At 37.1% G+C, this 11165-nt stretch overlaps 1 protein-coding gene and 2 pseudogenes across 1 annotated transcript in view; 1 reads left to right on the forward strand and 2 right to left on the reverse strand.

The window, feature by feature from the left end:
• The window catches only part of LOC121762458 (protein KINESIN LIGHT CHAIN-RELATED 1-like), a 12231-nt gene extending 4055 nt beyond the window's left edge, over positions 1 to 8176 (reverse strand). The window contains exon 1 of the mRNA XM_042158342.1: positions 8128 to 8176. The gene's annotated coding sequence lies outside the window, so the exon portion shown is untranslated. The remainder of the gene's footprint in view (positions 1 to 8127) is intronic.
• LOC121760447 lies at positions 2572 to 3663 on the forward strand (annotated as a pseudogene).
• LOC121762459 lies at positions 4403 to 8203 on the reverse strand (annotated as a pseudogene).
• Between the last annotated feature and the right edge of the window lie 2962 nt (positions 8204 to 11165).

Consider the following 11165-nt stretch of genomic DNA (forward strand, 5'->3'; position numbering starts at 1 on the left):
GTTGAAGAAATTTAAGTGTTTAGAATGTGTCATGTCTTCACACGTGGCATATTCCTTCTCTCAAATGCTTCCGCTAAGTAGTTGTCATTCTTTTGAGTTCTTGTATCACTAGGATAGTATTCATTTTTGAGTTGTTGATTGTTGAGATACTCTGATTTTATTCGAGCTATTCCCATTTGTTTCGAGCTATGATCGATCTGCGTTGTTTTCCCCCTTTCTTTCCCGCTTCTTTAACCCTCCCCTAGTCACGATCAACCGTGTTTTCTATCCTTAGAAAATGCGGGCGTGACAAATCATCTACTAGTGGATGAAATACACACCTCTTTCTGCAATATAAAATTAAATGTGCCTCTCCATAATTAAATGTAAATTAAGTGTCATCGTAATTCAGAGCAATAGTAATGTTTAACGGCTTTTGCCCTACGGCCAATGTTTGATACGAACAAGAGATTCAGATTTTTCAAATTATCAAAGTTTGTCCCATTGCCTGATTAAATTTTATACTTCTCCTCTTCTTACTCGCAATTTTCTTTTTAGTTTATAGGTTTATTTTCTAATATAGTTAAATTAGTATTTTAAATTCAATGAAAAATCATTTAATAAAGAATACTTAATTAACTATAACATATTACTAATAACATTCCATGTAATCAAAAAAATCAATTCTTTTATCACGAAAATAAAAAAAAATGACTAGATGACTAGTCATTCTTTATCACCAGTGGTGGTAGAGGAATCCAATGACATCCCTGTAATGACGAAAATAAAAAAATGACTAGATGACAAGTCATTCTTTATCATAAGTGGTGGTGGAGGAATCCAATAACATCCCATGTAACCACGAAAATCAAAATATGACTAGATGACAAGTCATTATTTATCACAAGTGGTGGTGGAATCCAATGACATCCTATGTGCTCACAAATGATAGTGGTGGAATCTTATGCTCAACAAATAACTTCTACTATATATTTACATATATACTTCACGAAAAGTACACACAAATCCTCACAATTATTGAACCAGCTCTCCCCAAAAATTGTCATCAAGTTCTAATTTTGATACTTCCAATCTTCTTGAAGAAAATGATTTGGAAGAAAAAATTGTTCTACGAAATGAACAACTCGATCAATTGATCGAGGATATAGCTATTTGGCTAACAACTCTATTTTCATAACCTACAACCCAGATAGTTAGAGCTAAAAGGCAATACATTGAAAGAAAACGCGAGAATGACTTAATTCAAATCCTAAAATTACATAATTTAAATTCAAAATTTACTATTTAGTCCTAAAATCAAGTAGTTCGGAAAATTAACTACCACACTCAAGAGCTACGCAAGAAAAATGATGCAGGATATCAGCTAACGGTTGCCAAATCTCATGTGATTGATTAAATCTTCCTATAGTTGGGTGTGGGTGGAGGTATCGCGCGTCATTGCCCGAATTGCTACTGTCTCGCGCATTTGGAACGGCACACCCCAGCGTGACTGATTGCTTTGTCGAACAAATTGTTGAACCATAACCTAACCATGAAGGAATTGTTTACCTGCGGTTTTGGTTTCAGTTTCGTCCAATTTAGGTGGTCGTGTAGTTTTGTTACATGAAGGGTGTCAATTTAAATTAATACAGTATAAGATAGTTTAAACAATTTGTTACTTCGTTTACCTGATATTAAGCAATAGCTTGTTGGGATATCTCATCTATGAGTTGGCTGCGGTTTGATCTCCTTAATTTTTCATGAGGGGTAACACTTTACTTTGATCTTGCCAATTCACAATGGTTAGATCAAGAAAAAGAGTAATATTTTGTATAAATTCTGTAATTAAGTAATTAGGCAATAGCTCAAAAAAAGAGTAGTGATGAAGTCTCCCACGCTCCTCCCTCTTTTCCTAATCTCCTTCCACACCTATCATAATTATTTCATTCACATTATGTCTGCACTTTGGTCATCAACTATATTTTATCACTTTCCATGGAATGAATGATATACTTGACTACTAAACAAACCACAATGTAGAGAATCCCATTGAGATCTCCTTTTTTTTGTAAATTAAATATTGACAAAATATTGTGTCTTAGTACACCGAGTGTTGTTTGACATGTGAAAATGGTTTTGGAAATACAGACATTTACCAATTTCAACCCACCTCGTTTCTATAAATACTCTACAAAATTAGAAACTTTGACTTTCTGTCAAGTGTAGCAATAAGTCAACAAAAGTTGAACTAATCATGTGCTATCTTCTGAAAATAATCTCTAATACATTCTTGAAATTAGGAAATCTCACATTACTAAAAACTATTCTGCCATAGAAGTTATTCTTTTATTCAATTTCCCATTTTCTCCAACTCCCATTCTCTATGTCTAAGCACTTCACATCACATGCCACTACTCTTCTTGAAATATTCTATATAAGCATTTTTATAACCTTGACTTTTAATTTCCATACATTCTCTCTCTCTCTCTCTCTCTCTCTCCATAATTTTTTTTTTCCAACTCTTGAACTACATGTCATCCCATTTGGAATTGGATCCTATGATTGTTAGCTAACTCATCATTTTCTTCAACTATGTCAACCCATTTGGTGTTGTATCTTATTATTACTTAGCCTATCTTCATCAATTTTCAACTATTCACTCCAATATCCAAGTTTCTTATCTAACCACACATATTCCTCCCTCCTATGAACTCTCAAGCCGTACCACCGCCCATCAACGGCCAGCTCCGCCTCCGGTCTCCGACGATGGGTTCCAATGCTATGGCGCGGCACTAGGCATCACAGCCACGGCCTTCCTGCTCCTGAGCTACTACATCTTCGTCACCAAGTGCTGCTTCCGGTGGCACCTGATCGACCCCTTGAGGCGCTTCCCCGAGGGCGCGCCTCAATGAGGATCCACCAGCATCCTACTCCCCCGAATCGTGGCAGAGCCGCGGCCTCAACGAGCTTCTCATAAGAGAAATCCCAACATTCCAATACAGCAAGCAGCAAGGGGAGAGCAGCAGCATCTCCAAATGTGTGGTCTGTCTCAATGAGTTTCAAGAAAGCGGACATGCTAAGGTTCTGCCCAATGCAGCCACGCATTCCATCTCGACTGCATCGATGTATGGCTGCTCAGCAACTCCAACTGCCCGCTGTGCAGGTCAGCAATCTCAGGCAGGAACCGGTACAAGATAGAGAGGATCGTTGCGCCAAACTCCTCCCTCAAGAACCACGGCCAGCAGTGGGCTCCATCTTCGGAGGTGATGAAGAGTTTCTGGAGATTGTAATAAGTGGAGAGGATGGAGCTACCTGTCTTGAAAACAGACAGCACGAGAGAGGCGATTCGAGCAGGTTCTTGGTGCAGCAATCTAGAAGCAATCATTCTTCAGAAAGTTTGGCAAGTCCAAGCACAGGAAAGCTCGCCACGGTTCAATCATGGGAGATGAAGTCATCAACTTGGGAGAGAAGGATGATCAATTCTGCATCCAACCTATCAGAAGATCCTTCTCGATGGACTCTGCTGCAGACCGCTGCATTTACCTGTCAGTTCAGGAGATTCTGCGGCAGAACAGGCAAGCTGGTGAGGCTCCGAGCAATGAAAGGGCGGGCAGCAGAAGCCGGAGATCCATCTTCTCCTTCGGACATGGCAGAGGGTCAAGAAATGCAATTCTTCCCTATTGAGACAAACTAAGTATATCACAGCAAATCCACACTTAATATGTTTTGTTTTGTATTTTTGACTAGGATAGGAGATTTTTCAGATTGTAGGAAACAACATTCATTAGAGAAATGAAATTATTATCAAACAGTTACAGAGATGCACAAGAATGAGAATTACAATAATTCTTCATGATGAAAATGATTGTTTTGCAAGTTTACAGATCAGTTGAAAATAAGATGTAGTGTGAACAAGATCTAAAAAATATGTAGAATAGAAGCTTGGACTTAAGATCAGACTTCAAAAAAAAACAATATCTCACATCATGCCCTGACTACTGATTTACTAGTAATATTGTGTGTGTGTGTGTTTGTGTTTGGGTATATTGCATCTCAGATTAGTATCAGCTGTTTGACCTGCAGTGAGATTAGGACTCTTGTTTTCGACATTCACATCATCTTTCATGTAAACGAAATCATTCGATAGTTCTTATACCGATAAGGCTTTTCTTTCTGTAGTAAATTTCAGTAAACCAATAAGATGGATCTGACTGTAAATAGAAGCATATTGGATTGATTGCGTATTCATAAGATCTTACATCACAAAGAAACCGTAATGGAATATTCCTGCTCTACTCTCTACAAACATTGATCAACAATAGACAGTAAAATGAACAGAGACAGCATGTTTGTGTTGAGATGAAAGAGGTGAACAGCAGCTGCCCAACACCTTCATTGTGTAACAATTTTTTGCTCCATGGTGTTACCTCTTTATAGCCGAAATAGCAGAGCGTGAATTCTCCAGAGAGCCGCTCCATTCTCATCTGGATGAGGCAATGCACTCATAAGCGTTTCAGAGACTAGAGTACTAGCTTTCAGCTTTAATTGCTCCAGTACTTGAATAGCTCTTTCAGTTCGTCTTCTGCACTCGGCCCGTGTCCCTCCCAACCTTCAACTACTTTCTCCTGAAAGTTCATGGCTAGCGGGTAACTGCAGCAATTGAAAAAGAAGAGGGTTACGCAATATAGTTTCCTCACCATTGGATTTCCAACCAAAATTTACAATCTTGTCTGCCTATGATAAAAGGAGCTATCAAATGTGCAGCTACCAAACCAGAATAACCAGGGGCACATCAAGTAACTATTTTCAGTCTTCTTGTAGGTTAAGAACATAGCATTCAATTAATGGAACTTGAAGGATTAATCACAAAATTTAAATCTTTGCACATTTTATAAGATTCTAAGAAACTCAATCTCCAAGATCAAGTAAACTAAAGACCAGCATTACTTGATCAAAGTATTATTTTACCTCACTTATCAGGATGGCATTTGCCCGTATACTAATAAACCTCTATCCCTATAAAATGTGACAGTACTAATGATGTTTTCCAAAAATCGCAAAATAAGAACAGCATCCGTTTTCAAGTTCCTTTAAACAGTGGAAATCTGTGTTATTGAAGTTGTCATATATGCATTAATGAACATCACTGTTAAGAGGTGAAGATTGAATAGTCACTATCTGTCGATTCAAACTAGCTCGTGCGTAATATGAAAAGTGTACAAGAAGAACAGAAATGTCAAACGCCAAACCAACAGTATGACTGTATGATGCTTCTGTAAGATATTATATATAGTTATCATGTGCTTAATCTTCTGAATTAGGATACTTTGACAATATACTACATTATTATATTAGAGGGTCAGTTACATTTAAGAATGAATAATGTGCAAGAAGAAACAGAAATGCAAAACACGAAATTTTAAAGTAAACAGGCTTATTAAAGTGAGAATTGATCTAATATGTGAACAGGTTCGCAGTTAGAATCTGAGATCCACAAAAAGGCAAGAATATGAATTAGGGTGGAATTTTTTAACCACTTATGATAATGAATGTGTTAAAATATCCACTACAAGCAACACATAGAATCTACCCAAATTGACTAAAATAGCCCAAATCACATGCATGGTACAAACTTGTCAGGACCAGCAAATGCATTTGTCAGTCGATTAACACTAAAATTTCAAATGAAATCAAATATAGGAAAGAATACACAATTATACATATGAAACCTAAAGTAAGAGTGTCACAAGACTCGAGCAGAAAAAAATTGAAAAAGTTCTCTTACTATTTTTAAAGCCGAAAGATACGCCAGTGGTGTTTAAACTGAAGTATCCGTCAGTAGAGATAAGTAAGTAGAATTTCTCACAGATCAGATTTGTCCACTTGTCAGATTTTCAATTGTCTATTTTCCATTGATTAAGACTCTACGGATATATGTATTTACTGGTCCTTTAGTTTAACTTCTCGAGGATAATGAGGGTTTTTTTAACAGTTACAGCACAAAGAAGAAAATCAAGGTCACCACACAGCACAGGGCGCATAGCACAATTTTTAGTTGTATTTCCATCGTTATAAAGCATGAAGAAAGCAATCACTCAGACAGAGAGAGTTCTTTATCTTGACAACAGAAAACATATTCATCATCCTCTGTTGACACTCGAAGAAAATCACACAACCAAACATAATGAAGAGTTTATGTTTTCATGTATCTTATACACAGAACAGGTAAAAGCAAGCGGTTTGATTCAGTTTAGGAATTAACACATCCTACAACTGGTGCATGTGGTCTTTGTAAATGATAGTGGAACGTACTTTTAAACATAATATTTATGAGATACTTTTGTTGCATTTATGAAGTGCTCTCAGAAAGAATGAAATATATTTTTCTAGTATCGAAAATCATAAAGCGCTAATGCAAGAAAAAATAGATTTGAAATCAATCAAGGCAAAGATTTTGTGAACGTTTACCTTCCCATAGCCGCATATGCTTTTGAAAGATTCTGACATGCTTCTATTGAATCGGCATGATGTGGCCCAAGGGAGACATCCATGATCTCTTTTGCATATGCGAAAGTCTGGGCAGCTGACTGCGGCCTATCTAACTCCATGTAAGCTGCCCCCAAGTTGTTGTAAACATATCCCACGCTGAAGTGCTTCAATCCAAAACTCTCTTTCAACCTTTCTGCAGCATCTTCCAGATACGGGATTGCTTCTTCCACCTTCCCTGTTAACAGTAGCAGCCAACCAATCCTAGCAGAAACACTTCCCACGGAGTGCTGCTCCTGAGGCAGCTTCTCTAACATTGCAACGCCTTCGTCAACAATGATATTGCAGTTTCAAATTCATTCATTGTCTCGTATTGTGTTGTGATCTCCATATACGCTTCCACAACTACAAGAGGAGAGCTTCTCTCTTTCTTTTCGAGAACTCCACAAGCAATCTCCAGACATTTCTTCGCATCCACAAACTTCTCCTGATTACACAGAGCTTTGGCCATGGAAGTAAACACCATTGCATGTTCCTCACTTTCTTTCTCAGTCTGCTGCACAACGCCCTTCAAAGTACTGATAGCTTCCTCATGTCTCCCTAAAGCAATCTGCATATTAGCAGCATCAATCTCTGCGCGAAGTAAATCAGCACTACGGCCCATTTCTTCAACACCTTTCGCGAGAGCTGATTCTGTTCCAAAGCTCTATCATGCTCTTCCAACCCAGTGTAGATAACTCCAAGAACCCTCCTATCATAAGCTACTCCACCGAGTTATTACCAAAATGCGCCTTGTGAATCTCCACAGCCTTCTCACAAAACGGCAACGCCTCTTTGAAATTCAGAACAGCAACATAGGCTTCTGCAACATCCCTATTAGCATTACCAAGCTCCTTACTATCTTCATCAAAAATCATCTCCTTAATCTCCAAAGCCTCCTCAGATCAAGAATGGCCTCTTCCCTCCTCCCCATCGCCGTCTTAACATTAAACAATTCAAACCAGACCGCGTGCAGAATCGGCAAAACCTGATCAGGACTGTAAGAGCTCTCCCCTTCAAGCTTACTCAAAACCCTATTAGCCCTACTCAAATACCCCAAACTCTCACTGAACCTTTTCAAACCAAAACTAGAAGATCCTAACAGATGCAAAGTCATCGCAATTGGCAACGACATTTTCTTCCCGGAATCACCCTCATTCTCATCGAAGATTCTCAGAGCCCTTTGAGCGAATGACAGAGTCTTTTCGGGATCATCGCCGTCACGGTCGAGTTTGAGGCCGATTTTCAAGCAGGCCAAGGCTAAATCCTTCTCGTCAAAGGAGGCCTCCATCTCCTTAAACGCTGCGAGCATTTCGTCGAGCGATTCGGCGGCCTCAAACGCCTCCTCGAGCTCTGATTTCTCCTTGATTCTCCTCTGCCGTGACGACATCTGCGGTGCATCCTGGGAAAAGGGGTTCTGCGCGCTGAGATTATGAGGTGGAAACCGATTGGAATAGGAGGTGGAGAAGCGTGAAGATTGAGAGGCAGGGGAGAATTCAAGAACGGGTTTTGGCGGGGAACTGAGAGAGGGGGCGGAGAAATCTCTCGTAGATAGAGAAATTGGGATTCTGGGATGCGGTTTCCGGATATGAGAAAGGAGCTTGAATGAAGCTCTTCTCATGGTGGAAGATTTTAGGAGAGAGAATTGCTACGGAGGTTTATGTTCTTCAACCCTACTAAAACCTCTCCATACCTTCTATACCACTGTTTCGCTTTATAATAGACCGACTCTAAGGACCCGTTCACTTAAAAGAAATGACAAGATATAGCCCAAATCTACACATTTCCCATTGTTCAGTTTACATGAAATCATTTATGCTGAGCCCTAGAAATTATGGAGGGCCCGCACTGTTCATGAGAATAGAGAGGTTTTCAAATCTCTTTAAATTGGTGTTAATTGATTTCTGTATCGAACAACGAACCCTGAATTGGGCGTGACTTTACTATTATGCCCTTCCTTTTTGATGGGCATCCCCCAATCAATGGTCATTAGACATAAAATAGAATAAATTGAGTGAAATTTTGCAGGCAAAACTGGATTTATATCTTGTACACTGAACATCCGTTTTGAATTTTATTTTTGTGGGGTCCACAGCCACATATCAACCATGTTTCATTTCTCATCTTCCCACATCAAACAAAGTGAACACGCCCTAAGGGAACATTTCTAATTTGGTACGAGAACTTTTTAAAGCTTTAATAGACTGCTTTAAGTGAACATTTCTAATTCAATACGGGATTTTTTTGTAGCGTTATAGTGATGTTTCAAAATGTATCAATTAGAACGACATATCCCAAAATGGAACGACGGAGGGAATAGTAGTATAAGAAAAATCACCGAATTTGAGAAATTATGATATAATATTTAAAAGAGTTATTGGCATCTAATATCATACACGAATTTCAAACTCGACAAAATAATACACGAATTACACCAGAAGTGTGAATTTCTCATACGTAGGGTTATGAGGAAAATTTAAGCCAACATGGCATGCCCATACAGATACTGCACCAAGCCACCCGTTGGCGCAACCCAGAAGCCCCAAATGCGATATTTATTAGCTTTTTTAGTGTTCATTCATTCTCTGCTTCAAATATACATCGCATTATTCAAATCGTATTAAATCTAAGCCTTCTCCGTACCTTTAAAAGGACCTCTTGGGCTCATAATTTTTCCTCTTTTTTTGTTTCTCCATCTTTTACGCCCTCAGGCATAAAAGTATAGGGGTCCAATCAAGAAAGGATTGAAGAATGTCTTTTTTTTTTCATCCTATAGAATATTCGTCCACCATTAATTTGTATTTAAAATATCTTATCAAGTCATGTGTGATTAATTTTCTGGATTACTCCTAGCTTGTAGTAGGGTTTGTTAAACATGGTTTTTCATATATTGATTAATTTAAATTTTTTCGTCTTCATATGTTCCTCTCTATTGTGTGTATTCGTATCCAGGCGATATCCTACCTTACTACAATACTTTTCTTTAATCTGACGTCTCTTTAAATCGGATCAAGAAGCGTGTGAGGTTATAGTTCATAGAGTGGATCTTTATCATGTTTCTAATTTAAGCATACTATGCATCTTGTAGGGCAATAAGTTAGTGTGTTGTTGAACGTATTTAGAAATTATCTAAAGCCTACTATGCATCTTTTAGGGGTGATAGATTAGTGAGTTGAGCCTAAGACATGATCAACTTATCCTAGATGTATCATTCCTCGATTAGTGATCAGCTATAGGAGAGTGTAAAACAAAGTGGATCCCTATAACACATAATCTCATTCAGGAAATAGGACGCATAAATACTACCTTCAACGTTGTTCTCTTGCAGTTTAGAAGTATTTTTAGGGTATTTATTACTTGCATGTGATTACATACACTTATATTTTATATGTTAAAATTCACTATATTCAGTTGCATGCAATGTTTTAAAAATCGGACCGCGAACCGGTAGGTAGTCCGGTCCGGTTCACCCCTTTAAACCCCCACTGCATTGAACCGCCGTGAACCGGTGGAACCGGCCGGTCAGACCGGTTGGACCGTGAACCGGAAACCGGTTTTCTATTTTTTTCAAAAAATTTTAAAATTTGTTGTTGCTAGAGGTTGAACTCATGACCTCTCTTCTAGTTAAGAAGACCTCTACCACTCCACCACATGGGCTCATTGAACAATTTGAACATTAAATATTTTATACATTAACCATTAATTTTATCTAAAAAAACTAATAATTCATTTTAATTTTATTATTCTTTAATATAATTGTTAATTATAATATATATAATTATCATCCTTTATATTTTAATGATGCTCTACTTACCACCTATATTATTATTAGTACCATATAAGATTCATTATTTACTATAAATAAATTTTTTATATTGCATACTTAATTTATATACCCTAGCTATTGACATTAATGAATAATCTTATCCAAACTAATTAATAAGTACTTAATTTGTATTTAATTATATATTATTTTACGAAATAAATTTTCTTAAATTAATATAAATATTATCTATTTTAATACATGAAATATTAATTTTTTATCTAGACTAACTAATATTAAATATGTATATCTGAATATATTTACTAAATTTTAATATTATTTATATTTATACATCACTAATTATCTATAAGGTTTAATGTTTTGTGATATATTATTAATTGTAAATCATTTACTAAATTTAATTTATTTTTATATATATTTGCAACAGTAAAACGGTTAGACCGGTGGTTCGACCGGTTGGACCGTGAACCAGTAACGTCGCCGGTTCACTTGCCGGTCCGGTTTTTAAAACATTGGTTGCATGTGACTATGTGAGCATAAAATAAACACGATCCTTAGTTGGCTAGATTGTATTAGGAATGAGTCTGGTGAATAGGTTGAAATAATTCTAAATCATGTTAGGAGTAGCTCATGTCCTTTTGGTCATATGTCTGTCTTATTTTTGGTGCTTTAATATTTATTTAGTTCCTATTCACGACATATAGGATGTCTATCTATGTCTGTTATTTAGTTCTCTACAATTAACTCAAAAAAAATATAACCAAAAAATATAACCAAGCAAACTGACATACGAAATCCATACAAGCAATTTAGGCAGAAGTGACAGAATTACCCTTACAAGCAAAAAAAATTCTTCATAGTCAAGCAATCCATACTC

This window comes from Salvia splendens, chromosome 13 (assembly GCF_004379255.2).
Source record: "Salvia splendens isolate huo1 chromosome 13, SspV2, whole genome shotgun sequence".
NCBI lineage: Eukaryota > Viridiplantae > Streptophyta > Magnoliopsida > Lamiales > Lamiaceae > Salvia > Salvia splendens.